Source organism: Coccinella septempunctata, chromosome 3 (assembly GCF_907165205.1).
Source record: "Coccinella septempunctata chromosome 3, icCocSept1.1, whole genome shotgun sequence".
In the NCBI taxonomy this organism is placed as follows: Eukaryota; Metazoa; Arthropoda; class Insecta; order Coleoptera; family Coccinellidae; genus Coccinella; species Coccinella septempunctata.
Window position 1 is genome coordinate 3,669,559 of NC_058191.1, and position 19,758 is coordinate 3,689,316.

The 19,758-nt window shown below is 35.2% G+C and overlaps 1 protein-coding gene across 2 annotated transcripts in view; it reads right to left on the minus strand.

Moving 5' to 3' along the window:
* LOC123309021 (apoptosis-stimulating of p53 protein 2) overlaps positions 1 to 19,758 on the minus strand; it is a 334,262-nt gene that overhangs the window by 255,910 nt on the left and 58,594 nt on the right. The window contains exon 1 of one of the 2 annotated variants that reach the window (XM_044891869.1): positions 1,043 to 1,145. The exons of the other annotated variant lie outside the window; for it this stretch is intronic. The gene's annotated coding sequence lies outside the window, so the exon portion shown is untranslated. Of the gene's footprint in view, positions 1 to 1,042; positions 1,146 to 19,758 lie in introns of those variants that run through there. 2 annotated transcript variants of the gene reach the window in all.

Sequence of the window (19,758 nt, forward strand, 5' to 3'; positions counted from 1 at the left end):
GTCTGAATTGTGTCATAATTCAAAAATTATGAACTTGATAGAGGGTTTTTTTTGTTTTTCAATATTTTTTATATTTTATATGATGGCTTTATCCGAGGCTTTATCAGACATTCAAGCAAAAAAATTGCGGCCTTGCATTTATTTTCTACAGTGACCATTTTAACCCTATTTTCTTTATTCTTTGGGTAGATTCGAAGTGGGTCAATCAAGCTCACATATTTTAGGAATTGATGCCAAATCTTTCTATACCATGGTACATTACAAATGTACCATCGTCATTTGCAATGTGACTACAACATACAGTATTAAATTCAGCCGGGATGAAATTCCTTGAGAAAAAAGGCCTTGCCTCCCAGACTACTAGTACAACTTGTAGTAGGTACTCGTAATCGAAACAAAATCATTTCTTCCTAATGTATATGCGAAGAGTTATTTTACGCGGTCATGATATCCGATTTGGGAGTTATTTTGGCATCAAACTCGTAAGCATCCCATTTCTAGTGTTTAGCAGTACCATTATGTATTTGGCTTCAAGGGAAGCCACAATTTCAACAGTGTATTCTGACAGATATAAATTGAGTGTAATGCTTATAGGTTATATCAATCTTTAGAATCTACATCTTGGACCACAATAGATGAGATGGGAAATCCTGTCTCTCATGCTACCATATGTTTCGTCCATTCGAACAGTTGATGGCTCAATGATTGCACTCATTTCTTTCATAACATATGTCGGGATGCCTGAAGAACATTCCCCATATCCCCATATTTGGCAGGTGACTGGGAACTATCTGAAAGTGAGAGGGCCTTCCTAGGCTAAAGAAAATCGTCGACGGGAGCATCTATATCCTATAGATCCTAGAAGGACCATAAAATGAACATCGATTCTTAGTGAAGCCTACTGAGATCACCTCTTGCGTCCAATTCAAATCGAAAAAACCGTTACGCAGCACACTTATTCACTGTGCCACATACGTCCTGCCGTATTACCGGTATTTGGAACATTTCAATTCATCCACATAACAATTTATTGCGAACTCACCTGAAGAGCAAGCGTTCAAATCCCCAAGTGTGTACAGCCGAACTTTTGCATTTATTAATCCTACCTCCCAAGAAGCTCCTAACCAGAAGATTAACGCAGGTTTCGATCAAATTTTCGCACTTTTCACTGTGTCTTGCACTTCCACAACACAGGGGTACCTCACACAACAGCCAAGAAGCACTTTCCGCACTTTTCCGAGGTGAAAAATCGGTAATTTAAGCGATTTTTCGTTGTAGGTACGTGAAAACCGTTGCCTACGATACTTTCGTTCAAACTGTTGGTACTGCTAAGAACAACCTGCGCGGTAGGAGTGGTGGGGAGTAGTTACAGGTAGAACGTGGAACAGTGCGGTCAGGTACAACCGGTACACGATTCCTTACTTTGTAGTGAGATCGTGTGGTTGCCTCAGGTACCACAGAGGCGTGCTAACAAATATTTGTGGTTAGGATAGGTAGGCAGTACTTTCTAGGGCTTGGTATTCGATCCATCAAGATATCCGCGATTCTTTTACTGCTGAATAAATTTTAAACAAGCTCAGCTTGGTCGAAGCTCCTAGACGATTGAAAATCGTTCAAAACAGGTTCTGACGAGAGAAGTATTCCGCAGTTTACCCTGCACTCACGATTTTCATTAGGAACTGATTCAATACAATCAAAGTAGGTACCTACTGACTATTTCCTGGTACTGAAAGATGAGTCGATCGAAGCAGGGACACTATTCTTTATATTAACGGCTACTGTGGGAAAATGCGGATTCTGTCTTCTTGTTCTCACAATCACATCATCAACATCCTCCTCACCCAAAATACACTCATTCTTTATTTTCAATCACACAATAACGCAAGAAAATTTTCAATATGCAAAATACAGAATGTGTTCAAGACCAGGTTGTCTGTAGTCATTTGACACAAAACTTGCCGAATATATTTCGTAGCTTTTCACTAAAGACGTGGCTTCGACATCTCTGCAAAATTTCACTTTTGTCATAAGAAGCAGAAATTTATAGTTGTGAGGCATAAAAAAATTGATCCACAAGAACTGACGAATTCAATAATTTTCACCAAGGCCTGTTACATGAACATACGACCACTGTGAAATACATCTTTTGATTTTCGTTTTCCAGAGCAATAAAAACAATCATGGGTCAGAAATTAATTGAACCAATTCCAAAGCCCATAATCCTTTTGGAAGATTGAGCCAAATGTTATGAAAATGTGTAAGGTGGTTCATAAGTTGTAATAAATTGAAAAATTGGTGGAAAAACTAAGTCCCCTGTACAGGGTGTTTCCTAATTGAATGTCAATATTTATGTGGGTAATTTTTGGGCCCATTTTAAGAAAAAAACTTCATATGAACATATGCAAACGTCTTCCTCTTTGAGAAACAGGGTGGTAGTATTTAGACAGTCAGTGCCACGCCACTGACTGTGTTCAACCATGAGCAAATTTGATTTTTTGAATTTTTTTAGTCCGACGCACGGGTTTCGGGAAAAATCTGTGGCGTGCCATCAATGTCTGCCAAAATAGGTAGGTCAAATTACTACAATACTGGTGGAAGTCAAGAAAAACATGATTTATTCTTGAAAATTTTACCACCATGTATCTCAAAACGTAAGACGTTTAGGACATATGTTTATTGAAGTTTTTTTCTTAAAATGGGCCCAAAAACAACCCCCATAAATATTGACACTCAATTAAAAAACATCCTGTATAATAGTATTAAGGAAAATTACACCAAAAAAATTAGATCATTTAGAGGCATCTTGGTGTCCTCTATCTACCCTTACTGAATGCCCATTTACAAATGAATCAATCACCCTGTATAGACGTTAGTTATGCTTATCGCATATTCTCGATTTTATTCATTTTCCGAAGTAGATTCAAATTGTGAGAAATACTTAATTCCTAGGACTTGTATGTAGAATATACAACAAAGTGCTGATTCAAAATGAAAAACTCTTTCGACAACAGTCAAAACTCGCATTATAGAATTTTGTACTATACAGTGTGAAATTTGTCAAATTGTACAAGGTCTACCGACTGACTTTATGAAAGTGTAAGGACTATATTGTTTCCGATCACCTTCTTATTGTGAATATTATTGATTTTATTCTCAATATATAGGATTATAATGGAATGATCGCGCCGAAAGGCAAATGAATACAATAATAAGAATAAATTCAGATGCATACCACCCGCCGATATGAATATCAACAAGTGTTACGATCTGAATTGAACTAGCCAATTTGCCATCGTCAAGGCCTCAAATGGAGTACGCCCTATCGAAGAAAAGCAGATGCTGACCATGGTTTCGGTCTCATTTGGCCTCATCAGAGCAACATTGCATTTTTCTCCGATGGAGAACGTTTGGAATTGATGGAACCTTATTCAGTATTGGCACGCGCTACTGGGTACTATGCCACCTTTCTATGAAAGTTTTCAGTACATCCTGGAAGTTAAAGAATGATTAGAATCGTGGAATTCGAAGTCAAATTCAACACGAGACAGTTGAACATTATGGAAGGAAAACCCCCAGATACATTTACCCAGTAGCGCGTGCCAATATTGAATAAGGCTCCATCTATTCCAAACGTTCTCCATCGGAGAAAAATGCTATGTTGCTCTGATGAGGTCAAATGAGACCGAAACCATGGTCAGCATCTGCTTTTCTTCGATGGGGCGTCCTCCATTTGTGGCCTTGACGATGGCAAATTGGCTCGTTCAATTCAGATCGTAACACTTGTTGATATTCATATCGGCGGGTGGTATGCATCTGAATTTATTGTTAATATAGGATTATATTAAGTTTCTAACCTATCTATTTATTGCTCTTGAATAAAAATGAATTGCAGTTGAAACCTTTCGTGTTGATTTAATTGCACCTTAAGAATGAGAATACAATACTTATAAATACTAATAATACTGGAAAAATGTCGACTTTTGAAAATAACGAGAGGCAAAGTAGAAGGATTCTCGGAAGACATCAAAATGAAGTTTGGACTAGAAAAATGTCGACTGTTGAACATAACGAGAGGGAAAATAGAAGATGGTACATTCAAACTCAAGGAAGGAGCAGGAATTGAAGTATTAAAGGAGGTAGACACGTACAAGTATCTAGGCATAAAACAGGCAAGAAATATCAATCAGAGTCAGATGAAGAAAGAATAAACAGAGGAGTTCACCCGAAGATTGAGAAGAATAATAAGAAATGGCCTTAACAGCAAGCATCTGATCAAAGCGATTAATACCTACGCTTGCTCAGCACTGAGCTACTCATTCGGTATCATCTCTTGGACCGCCACCGATTTAACAGCCTTACAGACAAAAATGAGAAGGATGATGACAAAACACAATAAACATCACTCCAAAAGCTCAATAGAAAGGACAGAGCTGCCACGACATCTTGGTAGAGGAATTGTTGATTTGTCTAACAGTATGAAAGGAAATTGAAGGTATGCGAGAATATTTCCTGTACAAGGCTGCTTCATGAAGAATCCATCAAGCAATTTATCATGCCGATAATTCTACTCCATAAAGCTGCAATAGGATCACATAGAAACCGTCAAACACTCTGCAGAAAGAAAAAAGCAGAAACTGATTGGCAAACTCAGGAATGGAAGGCACCAACACGAGGTCATCCAAGATTACGTTGACATATCTGCGTCGAACTACTGGTTGACTTCCGGAAGGTTGTTTCCCGAGACTGAGGGATCCATCCAAGATCAAGTTGCGGCAGTAGCTGTCGTTATGGCTGTGCGACACATGAAACCATCCAGCACATCACCGGGGATGCCAGAAATTCGCAGGCACGGAGTACAAGAATAGACTTGATGCTGTTGCGAATATTTGGCACCAAGAATAGATTATAAAATATCAACTGCTAAGATCACACTTCCCTATTACAATTACCATCCAGATTCTGTATTGGAAAATGATGATCACAAGCTTTACTGAGATCGCAGTACAAAGCATATGAAATTGAGGAAGATCCTCTAGCACCCATAACTCAGTTGAGACGAGATTCACAACACAGAATAGCATTTACCATCTTAAAATTGAAGCCTTCATTTTCATTACCTTTCGAAGTGAAGATTCAACACGCCGAATAAATCTCTTTATTGCGGCGTTGTTGAAGAGAAAGTTTACATCAGGTGCTATAAATTAGAAATAAAATTATTTAACCCGCAAGCTAGCAGATCAAATCATTTCTTCTTGGGAGAACAATAAATCCCATCCTAAATTACATCATATGTTACTATGTTACATTACACACATCAAAGTATTTTATTTCTGACCATTATAATGTGAGGTTCAACAGATCTCACGATGTTTCGTAAGAATTCACACTACCATTAATTATTTTCGAGGAATGTTTTCGCATTCGTATACGTATAAAAGAATAGGTTGATTTGAATAGGAGGAGATAAATGAATCATTCATATATTTCGATGGTAATGAATGAAAATTATCTGGTTTTCGATAATCATTATTTAATAATATCTGTATAAAAACTTTGAAGGAGGAACGACATCTTTTGACACAAAAATGTCATACCCGAATTCACACACTTTCAGTTGACACCTAAACTTGTACTTCATATAAAAGGACTAATTTTTTTTCAAAACTGCTAAGCTTTTGAAATCTATTGCAGAATTTAATAGGTAATTTTCGTCAAATTGCGAAATTTATGTCGACCGCCCCTTTAACAGATTTCCATGTATTAATAATCCATCTTAGGTATCATTTTGAAAAATGAATCAATTAATTGAAATAAAAAGTTATGTTATAAATATATAAATCATTCCCTCAAATTGTCCTTCAGTTCCAGTTACTTGCTGAAACTTTAATTTTTTTCATTAGATTCAGTAATTGTTTTGTGAATTGAATATTACTACAATATTGAAATGCTAATGTTCCTTATATTTAAAGAAACATCGACTATTTTCAAAATCAGGGAATGACCATTATGTGAGGGAATGATTTATAATCCATGATCAGTATGAATAACATTTACTTCATGTAGAAACTTGCTTAGGGTTTTTCGTTTTTACTTTTGTTGGAAACAGAATCGGCCACATCAATTCAATGTTTAACTTTTGCATGTGTATTGCATAATTATTTCATTTCAAACAGATATTTGTAGCGATGAAGCAGGTTCGACGAAAGAAGCTAGATGAAGACGAAAAGAAAATATTACGATAAAGAAGGTATGTGAAAATGAAAATCCATATTAGTCCTCCTTAAAGCTCTAGAAAATTGAAACGCTTTAGCTGAGCCAGGTGATATCAATAAATGAAATGGGTTAAAAAGAAGCAAGGCAAAGACATTTACAATGAGAAAAAATAGTGCCTACAAAATACGAGATCGAACAAGCCATATAGGTCACAAAAATCAGTTTTTTTGAATTATCTCCTCTCCTGGACTTCAAAATGTTTTCGCATACATCATAAAAGTCGTAGAGCATAACATTTACTACAAATTTTGTCCGAAGCCATTTCCTCTACGTTTCAACGTTTTCGAGATATATGGCGTTGAATATACATTAGACTGGGTTTCTTCATTGACCTTGGCCTTTCGCATGTGTGGCTTAGCTCCTCGCCCATATCGCCATCTAACTCGAAAGCGGTGAAGAGTATGAAAAATTGCTTCAGACAAAAGTTATATAGAATTTTATTATCTATGAATACAGAAACGATTAGAGGTACAGGAAGAACTCATCAGGTTAAGAAAAATAAATGAAGCTTTGAAAACCGCATAGAAAAGGAGAGAAATCATTAATCAGTAAAATTTTTGTTTTATCATTTTGGTTGGTATGATTCGCACCAGCCAATTAATAATAATATCAATAATAAACATGAAAACTTTACTTTTATCCTCTGTTGAATATTCCGGTAGCAAAAAAGCCTCCTCGAGTTGGAAGCTACTCTTGAGACTGTGATTAGAGGTTGTGAATTCCACTAGATCCTTACTCCTCGAGTTCAGTTACATAACAGGGTAAATTAGATGGTAATTTGTCGAGAATCATAAATTGAACGGTAATCAACAGTAATGTCTTCAAATTATTAATGAAACGGAAGTTATTTCCCCTATCTTCAGTATGTATGGTAACTATAATCACACCTAGAAGACGGTATGATTGTAATTTCAATTACGCTGAAAAGGGATATCGGCAATCTCTACCCAGGGAGTAGTAATAATGAACCGTGAAGAATTTCTGGATCTTCTGCTTCCTCGTTTGAAATACGATGGGGCTCAATCTGTTTCATTACACCCATTACAATTTCCTTCTGAGAAATGGCGATGGTGTAATAATAGGGAGTATTCAAGAGTCAATGCGGAAAGAGACATTCTTCACACCGAAGAGTCTCTTGACCTGTGATAAATGATCCCACAAATGAACCGAAGCAGACAAAGTTTGAGAGTTATTCTCACGAGATGAAACTTTTGGTAAAAGTATACTTTTGACCAGATCTCAGGTTTCGCTATATTCCTTCTGCGCTTGTTTCTGGGAACGAGGGCGTTATCATGTTTCCGAAATCCCTGTGGTTTTTTAATTTGGAACTTAAAATGAGGGTGGACGCACTAGTGGAGGATAGCCCCGGATGTACGATTTTTTCGAACCGGAGAAGAACCTGGATAGTGGCGCCCCCTCGGACCAGCGTTTGGGATGAATGGTTAACAAAAAACTCACAAATAAGTATGCAGGTATATATAGGTAGTATGAGTGGCACATTTTTTTGGAAACCTCGTCCATTTTTCTATGAGATGCTGATGATATTTTCAAATCTGGTACACCATAGTCGGAAAATATGAAATCCATGGTTTCTTTCGTCAAAAAAGGGAAGCGCTAGACCTAAGTATCACATGTTACTTTAGGAGCAAACATGACAGGTGTCATATGTGCAGTTAATTTAATTTTGATCATATAAGATATACAATGTGTTAATTTGAAAACGTACCACATTTAATATCTCTATTCCTGATGTATAATGAGAACAAATGCGAATAGTCCGTAGGAGTCATTTCATAGGGTTGTTTTCAAACAATTTGTTTCAACCCTATGAGCGTGCGGACAGCAACCCCTAAACTCTCAAATAGGAAGGGGGGTTGAGGGACACCTTGTTTCAAAAGTAACTCGATGACCTTGAAAAATGCCACACACTTGACCCTTTTTGTTGGTACTTCCGAAAAATCCATAAAAATGTCTAGTATAGTTACCATAACAAGAGTTGCAATAAAACATAAAAATAATGAAAAAATTGAAACTATTATTTTCCGAGAATTTGAAGAATTGAAAGCAAGCAAACATCCTGAGAAATTCAAGTTGAAGTTTCCCAAAACGTGAAGGCCGAATTTGAAAATAAGTTATATTTTTATCTATAAATAATTGACAACATCTCGAAAATCTTTTATAGTCAAAAATTTCTCATTATTTTCATGTTTCATTGCAAATCTTGATATTGTAAGTATTTTGCTCTTTTTTTTATTGAAAGTACTAAAAAAAAAGATAGAGTGTACATGTGCACGTTTGAAAAGGCATTCGAAATACCTTCAAAACAAAGTGATACTCAATTCCCCTTTCCACTGTATAGAGTTCATTCAAGAATGATTGACATCCCACTAGGCCTTGAAAGTCCAGAAGCACCTTAATATCTGGTCACAGAAGATACTAGTTTCAGTAGTTTCAATCACAGAACTGGAATAACAAATATAAACTAGAAAAATATTTGAAAACAAGAAATATTCGAATTCAGAGCATATTAATCGCCATTCCAAATTGATACAATTATGTTTTTTATTTGTGAGATCAAATTAAGAATATAAACAGCAGTCAAAGTTCAAATTATCTGCTGTCAGTGCGTAGATTCACATATAATAGGTCTATAGATCATTGTCTATTCATATTACCTGAATTTCGCAACACAAAATCTTAACTTATGGGCTATTACCAACCTAAATTCGATTTTCCATAGCCACCCGAGATGTCACTCATTCTTGAATGGACTATATGTAGATATAACTTATTCTATATAATAATAACCAGGATAAAACGATTAAAATATTCACAATCTTTAGGTCACAGTCTTTGATCTTGCTACGGCTTGCTTTTTTCAGAGAATGAATCTATTTATTCATATTCCGTCTTTCTCAAAGGCAATTTTATACTCAATGGCTAGGGTAGTAACATTGAAAGTTGTTGATTCATTGTTGCTAGCAGATTGCTTTCAATTATCTTCATTTTGCTCATTCGTGATTTTTGACTTGATGATGGAGGATAATGTGCACCAGCCAAGGAAGTGATGCATCTCCTTGGCCTGACTTCAAATCTTCGATTTGTTGGGGCAACATATAGCCAACGTTTCGAAGTTCGCTGACAAAATGTGGATTGTCTGTTCAAAACTAGAAAACCATTTCTCACCAGATCTGATTTTTTTACTCCCTAATGACTATATCAGACTATGACTTCAATAATGCTCTTTTATTTGGAGCACCCAAAGTTTCATTACAACTTTTGGATTCCATCTACACCATTCCCAGTTTTTAATAACTTTGATTATACTTAGCGCATATGGTGAAATTATTTTTGATTTTATAGGTTGGTCCGAAAGTAGTAAAACACGATACCACCCTGCTTTTTCTAACGATATCGAATCAATTTTTATATAATATTTTATTCTGTATCTAGATGAATCTCTTAGTTTTATATACCCCACTTATCATAATTTATCTATAGGCCAATTTTTTATGGTTATGAAGGTTTCAACTAGGAATCGTATCTTGAAAACTATTCGAAATAAATGAATGTTTTTTTTTATTGAATTCCGGATTTCAAGTGTTCTTCAGATTTTCGGATCATTCTAGTGGTGGTCCTTTAAAAATGTCAATTTTCAAATGTCATTTGTAAAATGAATAATGTCCTAAAGTAATTTCAGGCCTAAAATTTTTCAATAAAAATGAAGATTACCCACTAGGTTATCCAACAGACAAGAACAGGACGCGACATTTGAAAAATTAAGATCCATATTTTTAAAAACTAATTTTTGAAAATTTTGTTTTAAACCAACTGTAGACAACTCTTCGAAAATTGATTGAAGAATATTATACACTCAGATCATAATAAAACTCTTCTAATCAATTTTTTCATCACGACAGATGATTTCCAGCATATGCACTCATGAACGATTAGTAGTCGAGGGAAATGAGAACTATTTTACTTAAAACATTCTGCCCTAAAACTCATTTATATTACACTTGAAGATGAATAAAAATCTCATTGGTTAGATATAAGTGTCAAAATATTATGAAAAAAAATATAAATAAATCACAGAATTTTGTCTTTCTAGACTAGAGAGCTATGTAGAAGATGTAATGGGGAGGAATTACTTTTCCAATGCCCTAACCTCCCTCCTTCTTGAAGCCCTCGGAGATTTATGAGTTACGTGCGAGAAATTGAGTGGATAAGGATACACGGAGTCAATTCCCATGGAAAAGCCCACCATTAGTAAATACACACATACAGGAATTATTGTAAATTCGCACTTGGTCTTCAATTATTCTTATATCTTATTATCCTTACAAAAGGGTTGTAAACTAAATATTATAAAATTTCAAAATTGACTCCTAGAGACTACGTTGTAAAAATCATTCAAAAAAACTTTTTGTATTCGAATTGGAGTTTTTCCTTCCGCTTATCATTCTTTACGGATGAACCGATGAAGCCGCCGAGAGGATAGTGATTTTACGATGATAGCCTTAGCTGGATTTGAAGTTCGCCTGAGGCAGCGGCCCTGAGAATTAAAAGAATTGGAAGCCGCATTCCAACAGGTGTTTGTAGGTTAAGGAATTTGGCTCAAAGTGAAGGTATGAAGAGAGATAGCTGGCGTCATCTGATGTTGAAGAGTTGTTGTCGATATCGTAACTGGCGATAATGGCGGTTTGCTGTCGCAGTGTATCTTTTATCGGCCTTGAGAGACAATTTTCGCATGATTTTTTTTCGCATCGGGTGAGCGAAAGAAATATTTTTAATGGACAAGAAACTTTTACCAACCTTGTAAATACACAGGTGGGAAAATGTTGGTTGCTTCAATCATTCAAAAATCCTTGTGGTATCTAATATAGGTTAGCATTTCTAGTGATAAATCCACCCCGTTCGGTCTTGGGGAAGTTTTAACTGAAATTTTTTGGAATTTTTCTAAGGTCAGCTTTCGAGTAGTTTTTCTTCCAGGATAATTATCGTGGATCTAAATGTGATACATATTCAGAAAGAGCAATTCTTCTGGTAAAAAATCTGAAAAGTTCATCCATCTCGGCGCAACCGTTCGGTCTTGACGAATTCTCAAGCGAAATTAGCAATTTTTGAAAAATGCCCTTTTCAAGTTAAAAATCTGAACAAAGGGAGACAGGATTTCTAAACTGTACCCTTTAGATTCAGCGTGTTCGAAAACCTATATTTTCATACCAAAATTTCACATATCTCTGCCTGTTTTGGAGAAAACTTCGTAGAGCTCTCTAGAGTGCAATTCCGTATTGAAGCATTAACTGTTTGGTTTTCTAGAATCTTCAAAACAAGTTCTGTGCACCCCCTTATCTTAAGACGGCAATAGAATATCCTGATTTGAGTAGCAATTAGGTAATTTTAAGGGGTCTAACCCCTTGCTCATTTTTGACCCACAAATCGAGATTTTCGAAATCAAATTTTCTTTCCAGGGTGGAAGCCTAGGCAACGCTGATTATAGAACCGGAAATCCTAATTGGATCAGAAAAATATAACAGGAGATATCACAAATTTAAATTTGCAATTTCTGAAAGATGCCATTTTCAAAATGAAAATCTAAACGAAGGAAGATAGGCTTTCGAAATTGCTCGCAATAGATTCAGCTTGTTCGAAAACCTATATTTGCTGACCTAACTTTCGGATATCTTATACTGTTTACCAGGAAATCAAATTTTTAATTTCTTGAGTTTTCAACGCTCGAGTTAGGTATCTATCAGAAAAATCATAGTTGATTTAAACGTGATACATAATAAAAACTAAAAGAACAACCTTTCTAGTGATAAATCTCGACATTCTATCTACCTCGGCGCAACCGTTCAGGCTTGAGGAAATTTTAACTGAACCCAACTTTTTGGGAATTTTTCGGGATCAACTTGCGAGTAGTTTTTCTTCCATAAAAAAAGATCGTAGATCTGAATGTGATACATATTCTGATAGACCAATTCTTCTAGTAATAAATCTGAGAAGCTTATCCATTTCGGCGAAACCGTTCGGTCTTGACGAATTCTCAAGTGAAATTTGCAATTTTCGAAAACTGCCCTTTTCAAGATAAAAATCTGAACGAAGAGAGACAGGCATTCGAAACTATACGCTTCAGATTCAGTGTGTTCGGGAACCTTCATTTTGATACTAAAATTTCGAATATCTGTCCCTGTTTTGGAGAAAATAACTTTTTTTGTTTTAACATCTTTCATTTTCGAGCTCTCTTAGAGCTATGGTAGCCACTCTGATCACCTTTTGCGAAATTCAATTCAATAAAATTATACTTATTTCGAAATTGTTGACATGCGAGCAGCTATCATTCATTAGAAGGTGTATTAGAGCTCAAGATAGCCATTTCATACATCTTTTGTAAAACAAAATTATACAAACGATATTTTAAAATTGTTATTTTGTATCGTTTCTCCACAGTTATAAAATCAATATTTTTGAGTTTATTTCAAGTAATAATGAAGTAATTTTCAGCATTTTGTGACTTAGAAAAAAAATTTCGTTTTGTTAAATTGAGTTTTACAAAAGGTGTTCCAACTGGCTATCAGAAGCTCTACTAGATGCTCTATAACTTTTTATCATCTGCTTGCTTGTCTCATTTCAGTAGCTAAAAATAATACAATAAACTAGGCCTTGACACATTGTAATAGGTGTTCATAAAAAGGCTGTCGAATTTTTCTTTTTGGATACTTTAGGGTGTACATTTTTTTCTGAATATTTCTGTTTCTGGAACGTCTAAATACGGGAATCTTATACCTGACCTTTCACTTAATGCATTCAATCTTGCCATATAGTGTGAAGCCTTAGATATAACAGAATGTGCGATCGAATGCTCTACAATTCTAGAAACGTGACACTTAATTCGCATGCTGTTTATTCAAATTCCTAGTTAGGTATATCATTACCATTTGTTCTAATTATATTGCAACTGTAACACATTAGCCGTTGAAACGGTTGTCCACTCTATTTCGTCCAAACTGCCTTATTTGCGGAATATAATTGGATTCATGAGTGGACAATAAAAGAGTGCAACGTTCAAGTAGGAATTTGAACGTATGGAACAAATGAACGATGCTATTTTTATACAACGGCATTCTTGCATACCGAATCAAGTTGCTCTCGTTACTCGCATCAGATCGCGACATTATTTTTAGCACAATTCTGATATTTTTCATTCGAATTCAGAAAATGGTTTCATAATTTATACAGTGTGTCAACTTGGAAAGGTTTACCTTTAATAATTTTGCCCACCTACCAATGCAACTAAACATTTCTTTAGGAGTACAAACAACTGCATGATAAGCAACACAAAAATTGCCAAACTGTTAAAGACATTAATATACAATTTTACTCTATAGTCTACAATAGTCTTAATATCTTGTTCAGTTTGCCAGTTTGCGTGTTACTGTTGTTTGTAAGGAATGTTTAGTTGCCGTTGTTTTTATTCATTGACCGACATTTCAAGTTCACGCTGCATAAATGAAGTTAACACATATAATTTTTTCAGAAAGCTGGCCTGCTGCAATTATTATGATTAATGTCTGTGTGTTTGTTTCCTTGTATGTTTGTATTTACATAACTCTGGAACCAGATGTCAGATTTTGATGGGAATTTCACTAAAGTGTAGATACTTTATTCGAATAGGTTTTCGTGTGCAATTCTTTCGTATATAGTGAATGAAACCGTTGATTTCAGGTTTTTATGGCCGACGCTAACCAATAACAGATGCAGGAAAATGACAAGGTAAAGGTACAGTTTTGCAGGGTTCGAAAACTTCTGTGAAAAGTCCGCTATGGCACATTTATCTACTTTCACGATGAAAATTTTCAACGTTTCAATTAAATCCAAAATGATGTTTCATATGAAGAGGAATTTTGACTGGCATAGATTGATATAAGGTGAGCACAAAAAAAATCGTCGTCAAGTAAACTATGGAATTTTGAACGTCCAAACGTGATTCTTAGCTTCTGCTGTAACATTTTCCAGGTAAACTGTCAAGTTAGCATTCTGGATTGTTGTTTTATTTGAATTATCAGTCAATAAATTATCAGTCTATTATAAAGATGGTATTTACTGACGTGCCAAAAACATTTATTATGGAATCCTATAAATGGGCAAAATTTAAAAGGCGATTGGGAATATTACATTGACAATAACTTCAGAATGTTGCTTTGGAAAGATTTTCTAAAGTACTCTTTCCCGATGTGTGAACTGAGTGGAAGAAATGTTAGAACGGACCAATAAAAATTAACTATTTAATTACAATTTATCATAACCCAGTAGAAAATAGAATAATTATGAATCAATGGGTGCTTTTATAAAAGCATATTTATTAATCCAAGAGGTAGCAACCGAAAGAAAAATCCTAGTAAGCAGTACCGTATTTATCAAGCTACGGAAAACATCGTAGATAAGACACGTACGGAATTGATACAGACTTAACTATTTTTAGTCCGATAAAATTCAACATTCGCCACTATATCCTAATGCAGCTAACTAAATTGGTGAGAACCAAGTTAAAAAAACAAAAAATTTTAACATATAAAAATAATGAAAATTAAAAAAACTCTATTCCACCTGAATGTGAGTCATTTTCTGTTTCAGTTTTGTTGTGTTGTGTATCGTTTCCAGAAAAATATATTTCAAATTAAAACATTATTTGAAGAAAAAGAAATAACAAATTTTTTATTGCATAGATATTCTTAGTAAATATTTTTGCCGTCCTGAAGAAGATCCGAAAAATGATCGAATCCAATATCCCTTTTCCCTATTATAAAGAGATTCGTTAGATATGTTTGTTATTGTTGTTAATCATCAATTATTATTACTTTTCGACTTCAATTTTCTGCTTATATAGATATTCCTCGAATTATTCGGATTTAGCCTTCATTAGCGTTATCCAATGAAATATAAGTCGAGCAATGCCGCTGCGTGCGATTTTTGTTGAAAAATTGAGCATCGAAATTTGAAGAACAATCGTCATTCGATTCAATAGAGCACAACAAATTCGATGTTTCCCGGGACATCTCAATTTATAATCATTATGTCGGTTGCCATTGCGAATGGTAGTGGATGCACGAAAGATAAGATCACAATTGACTGTATTTTGCAATTCACAACGTAAATGGACCGTTTCGACCCACAGCGTGAGAAAATCCATCGCATTGTTGATTCACCGAATTCCAGGAGAAATCTGGAATTTACTTGCGAAACCAGGCTCGTACTAGTTCATATTTATCAATAGAGTGAAAACGTTAAAAAACTTAATCGAATTTTAACTGATAATCACTTTTAGATACTTAGGAAAATCAAGGTGCACTTATAGATTATGCTGTTGAATATCCTCCTAATATCTCTAATGCTAGAGTATTGAGGCATGAGGCCTGCCATGTAAACATCGTTTCGAAAATGGTTTAAAACAGGGAAAAACAACAGCGCTTCAGAGTCACCAAATTTTTATTGACATTTTTCCGACTTGAAAATCGAAATTTTGTTTTTTGTACCCCAAACTTTTAGTTTCTTCTCCAGAATACTGATATTTCTCTACAGAATAAATGACCTCAGTCATGATCTTACGATTGTTTATAACCTGTAACTATAATATTCTCCATATATATAAATATAAGGTTTTTTAGTTGAAAGATGAATGGACGAACAAAGTGTTACCACGTTCGTTCAATCACTTTTTCATGAGTTCTTCCTGATTTGTATATTATTATTTTTATATAAAAGTTGGTTCTTGGCATTTACTCCATTCAAACTTCAGTTTCGAATTATTCGATACTCGTAGCTTCGGGATAACTGGAAGCCAAGGCCTTGGTTCCCTTGCCCCCTGTTGTCAGCCCTGTATTCCTGAACAGGTTTCTTTTATTGTATAAAAGTAAATGAAAGAAGTAACCACTCTATTTAATCAATCATTTCTCAAATAGAATTGTGTTATCACTCCCTCCAAAGTAAGAGGATTCGCAGATTTCTCACAAGGGAAGTAGGAAACGAAGCTGTTGTTATCAACAACAATAACAATTCTAATTATAAAAATACATTCTTTGAAAATATAGTAATAAAATGAGTGATAATGATAAGATTCTAAAGGATCATAAAAGTTTCACTAGAGGTTCGATGTTGACTACTTTGTTCAATAACGACATTACTTAGAATTGAAAAATTTCAATGAGATATAGTGTGGCGATGTTTTGGGTTTATTGATTTTAAAACTTTTTAGATATTGAGATTTTGACCTGTAGCCTAAACATGTAAAATTTCGAAATCCTTCCGCCATTTGAGCGAATATGCCCTTGGAAATTCAGCTTATTGAAGCTGAATGTCAAATATTGAATATCTCAGAAAATTAGTATGAAATTAACAAACATCATCAGAGAGCGAAGTTGATCCTGAAATGGAAGATAGAGAACAGAAGATTATAAGTTTGCACATAACAAACTAAAACGGTGCAATATTGAAGGAAGTTGAGAAACGTTGTATTACTGTAAGATCAGCTTATAAATTCCTGGAAGACCTTTTCAAACCGAAAAAATGTAAGAAGTCATTAATTAGGAACAAAAAACTAAATTATGAAACTTTCAATATATAATGTATCTGCATATGTATATACCTATGTAAACAATGTATGTCCGGAAGAATTCAATGAACTTTTCATCACTGTTTTAGAAAAGTAAATTATTGTTCCCTAAAACAGATAGTGTTTCTTGCACTTTAGAACTTGTGGTGGGGATTGTGTCAAGCAATTGGTGTGCACGCTTAAACTGATTGCGTTTGCTAGATAAGGTTTCACATTATCATAGATATTTTGCTTTAATGGCACTGAAGATGTGGTGAGGTTTCTTAAGATGCGTAAATCGAGGAATTTAACAGTATTTCAGTGTTACTCCTGAAAGAAAACATTCATAGCATAGTCTATCTATTACGAGAGGTCAAAAGCTTAAATTTAAATATGATTGCTTGAGATTCTATAACTTTATAGAATCTCATACAAAAAGAATGATTTTCAATCAATTTTCAATCAGTTCTTACTATAGAGAAGGTGAAAAAAGTTATTTTTATCAACAATTAAACTGCTGATTTTTTTCAAAGCCAAACAATTAATCATTCACCAATCAGTTTGATCAGTCATAAAAAAAATCAATAAGCAGTTATGGCCATTCGAGACAAGTGGATTAGACTTTGGATTGTTTTGGGAATTCCTAGACCATGCATTTTGGTCCCTCTTGACTTTTGTGTTGTCATTTGTATAAAGTTAGTTTCTGAAAGATGTCCGATTGTGAACGTTAGCCTGACTCGAGTTGTCAGGCGTTTTTGTCCCAGTCCCTAGCGACACCTTGCGGGCACGAAAAAAAGTTCTTCGTCTGTCAATCATCACGAATATAAAAATATCATCATCAGACGCGCCGAAAGTTTTCTCGTACAACTAAAGTTATCCTCTGTGATTTCGCCGCATTTATCATTTGTCATCTCTATTGAAATCATACTACTAATAACATCAGAATGATATTGAGCAATTTTGAGTGGAGTGCCTTGTGTCTGTCAGCGAGGTGATAACCACGAAGCTTGTATGGAAAGAAGGTTAGTTTCCTGCTTCCCTTCCCTCTGGAACCCTCTTTCTGTTACCAGATCAGTGTAGATTCGCCTAAGTTTCTTCTTAAGCCCGTTGGGATAAGTAATAGCATTTTCACATGTTCAGTTGCACAATGTCCACAATAATGATTATCTGTAATTTGTCGCAAATACTTCGCGAAACAATTGAAAGTATAAACTTGATCAATTTATGAAGTCATAATTGCTCATCTAAGTTCATTTCTTCAAAGGAACCGAATCCTTTTTATTTCCACCTGCAAAATCAGTGAACTTATCAGAGTTAATCAGCTGAAACGAAATATTGCTTTAGGATAGGAATTTCAAACTAGTTGGAAAAGTAAAATTTCAGTAATGCAAGCCAGAAAATTTAATTATTCAATATTTCTGTTAGGAAACGTTAACTTAAAATAAATAGATGAAAACTCCAACCGATATGATTCTAATTGAAATTTCTCCTTTGTAGCAATATTGCAAGCCAAAGTACCACATCTATACTGTGACATTATATACTTGGTCCCAATGTGATAAGACCCATCTGAGCTCGAGCTTTAATTGGATACCTCTGGAATATATCGGATACTCGAAAGTTATGTGATAGCATTAGCGCCATCTTCTATGAGGCAATGAACCTGAAGAAACGTTCAAGTGTACATTGAATTCAGAGCTTTCATCGAGGAGACCGTGAGATTGTTGTCTTTTTCGCAAGAATGAGTATTTCACATCGGCAGTATTGAATTGAAGAGGAAGTTTTAAATAACAAATTCTCAGGATACTCCACTCGCATGCACTATTGAATTTTAACACAAGATGGAATAGGAGCCCATTACATTGATATCTCAATATGAACAGGAATTTTCCTCGCTGAAATAACTGTCGAGTAGCTCTTCGATGAAAATCCACTGTATTTGTCATGATTATGAATCGACATATCTACACTCAAACCGTACGTAAGCATAAAAGGTTAATTTTTCGAAGAAATGGCTTTTCTAATTCTTATAAAACTTTACTTGAAAGCATAATCTTTTGACTATAAATAACATCTGATTCTTAAAATCAATTGGTATAGTTATTGATCAGATCTGAATTGAACAAAAATGCATCAAAAATAGAAAAAAATGAAACGGTGAATTGAAACTTATTTTGGATGAAAATGAAAAATGAATAAAATCAATCAATATTTGTTATTGCCTCACCTTCATTCTTTATGATAGCTTGCTTATGATTCTTTATGGAATTCATTTATGTCGAACATATCCTACCACACTCCGGGCATGGATAGTCACCAACCAGATCTGGCCGCCGCTGTATCTTTCTCATGTCTCCATTATAACTGTGTACCAAAGACCTCCACTGTGACCTGTCCAACGCTAGTTGTTCCCAGTTATGATCGGCATTAACGGATTTTAGGGATTGATGTAGTGCATCCTTAAACCTCTTATACTGGACTCCTGGTTTCCGGGCTCCCTCAGTGAATTCGCCATATAGAGCTATTTTGGGGAGTCTTGTGTCTTGCATCCTCAGAATGTGGCCGCTCCATCTGAGTCGGGCCCTCGTTACTTGAGTCTCAATTGTTGTACAACTCGCGCGCTGCAAGACTTCTGCATTCGAAACTTTGTGGAACCATCTGATGTGCATTATCTGTCTTAGATTGCGTTTGTTCAAGCTGTTTTATATGTCGCCTGTAGGGCGTCCAACTTTCGCGTCCGTAAAGAAGCATTGGGAGGACCACTGCCTTGCAAACAGCTGTCTTGGTCTTCAGATTGAGGTCGTGACCCTGTAACACCCCATCCTCCAGCCTCCAGAATGCCCGCGATGCCGAACTGACACGGTTTTGCACCTCCGTGTCAAGGTTAGCCCCAG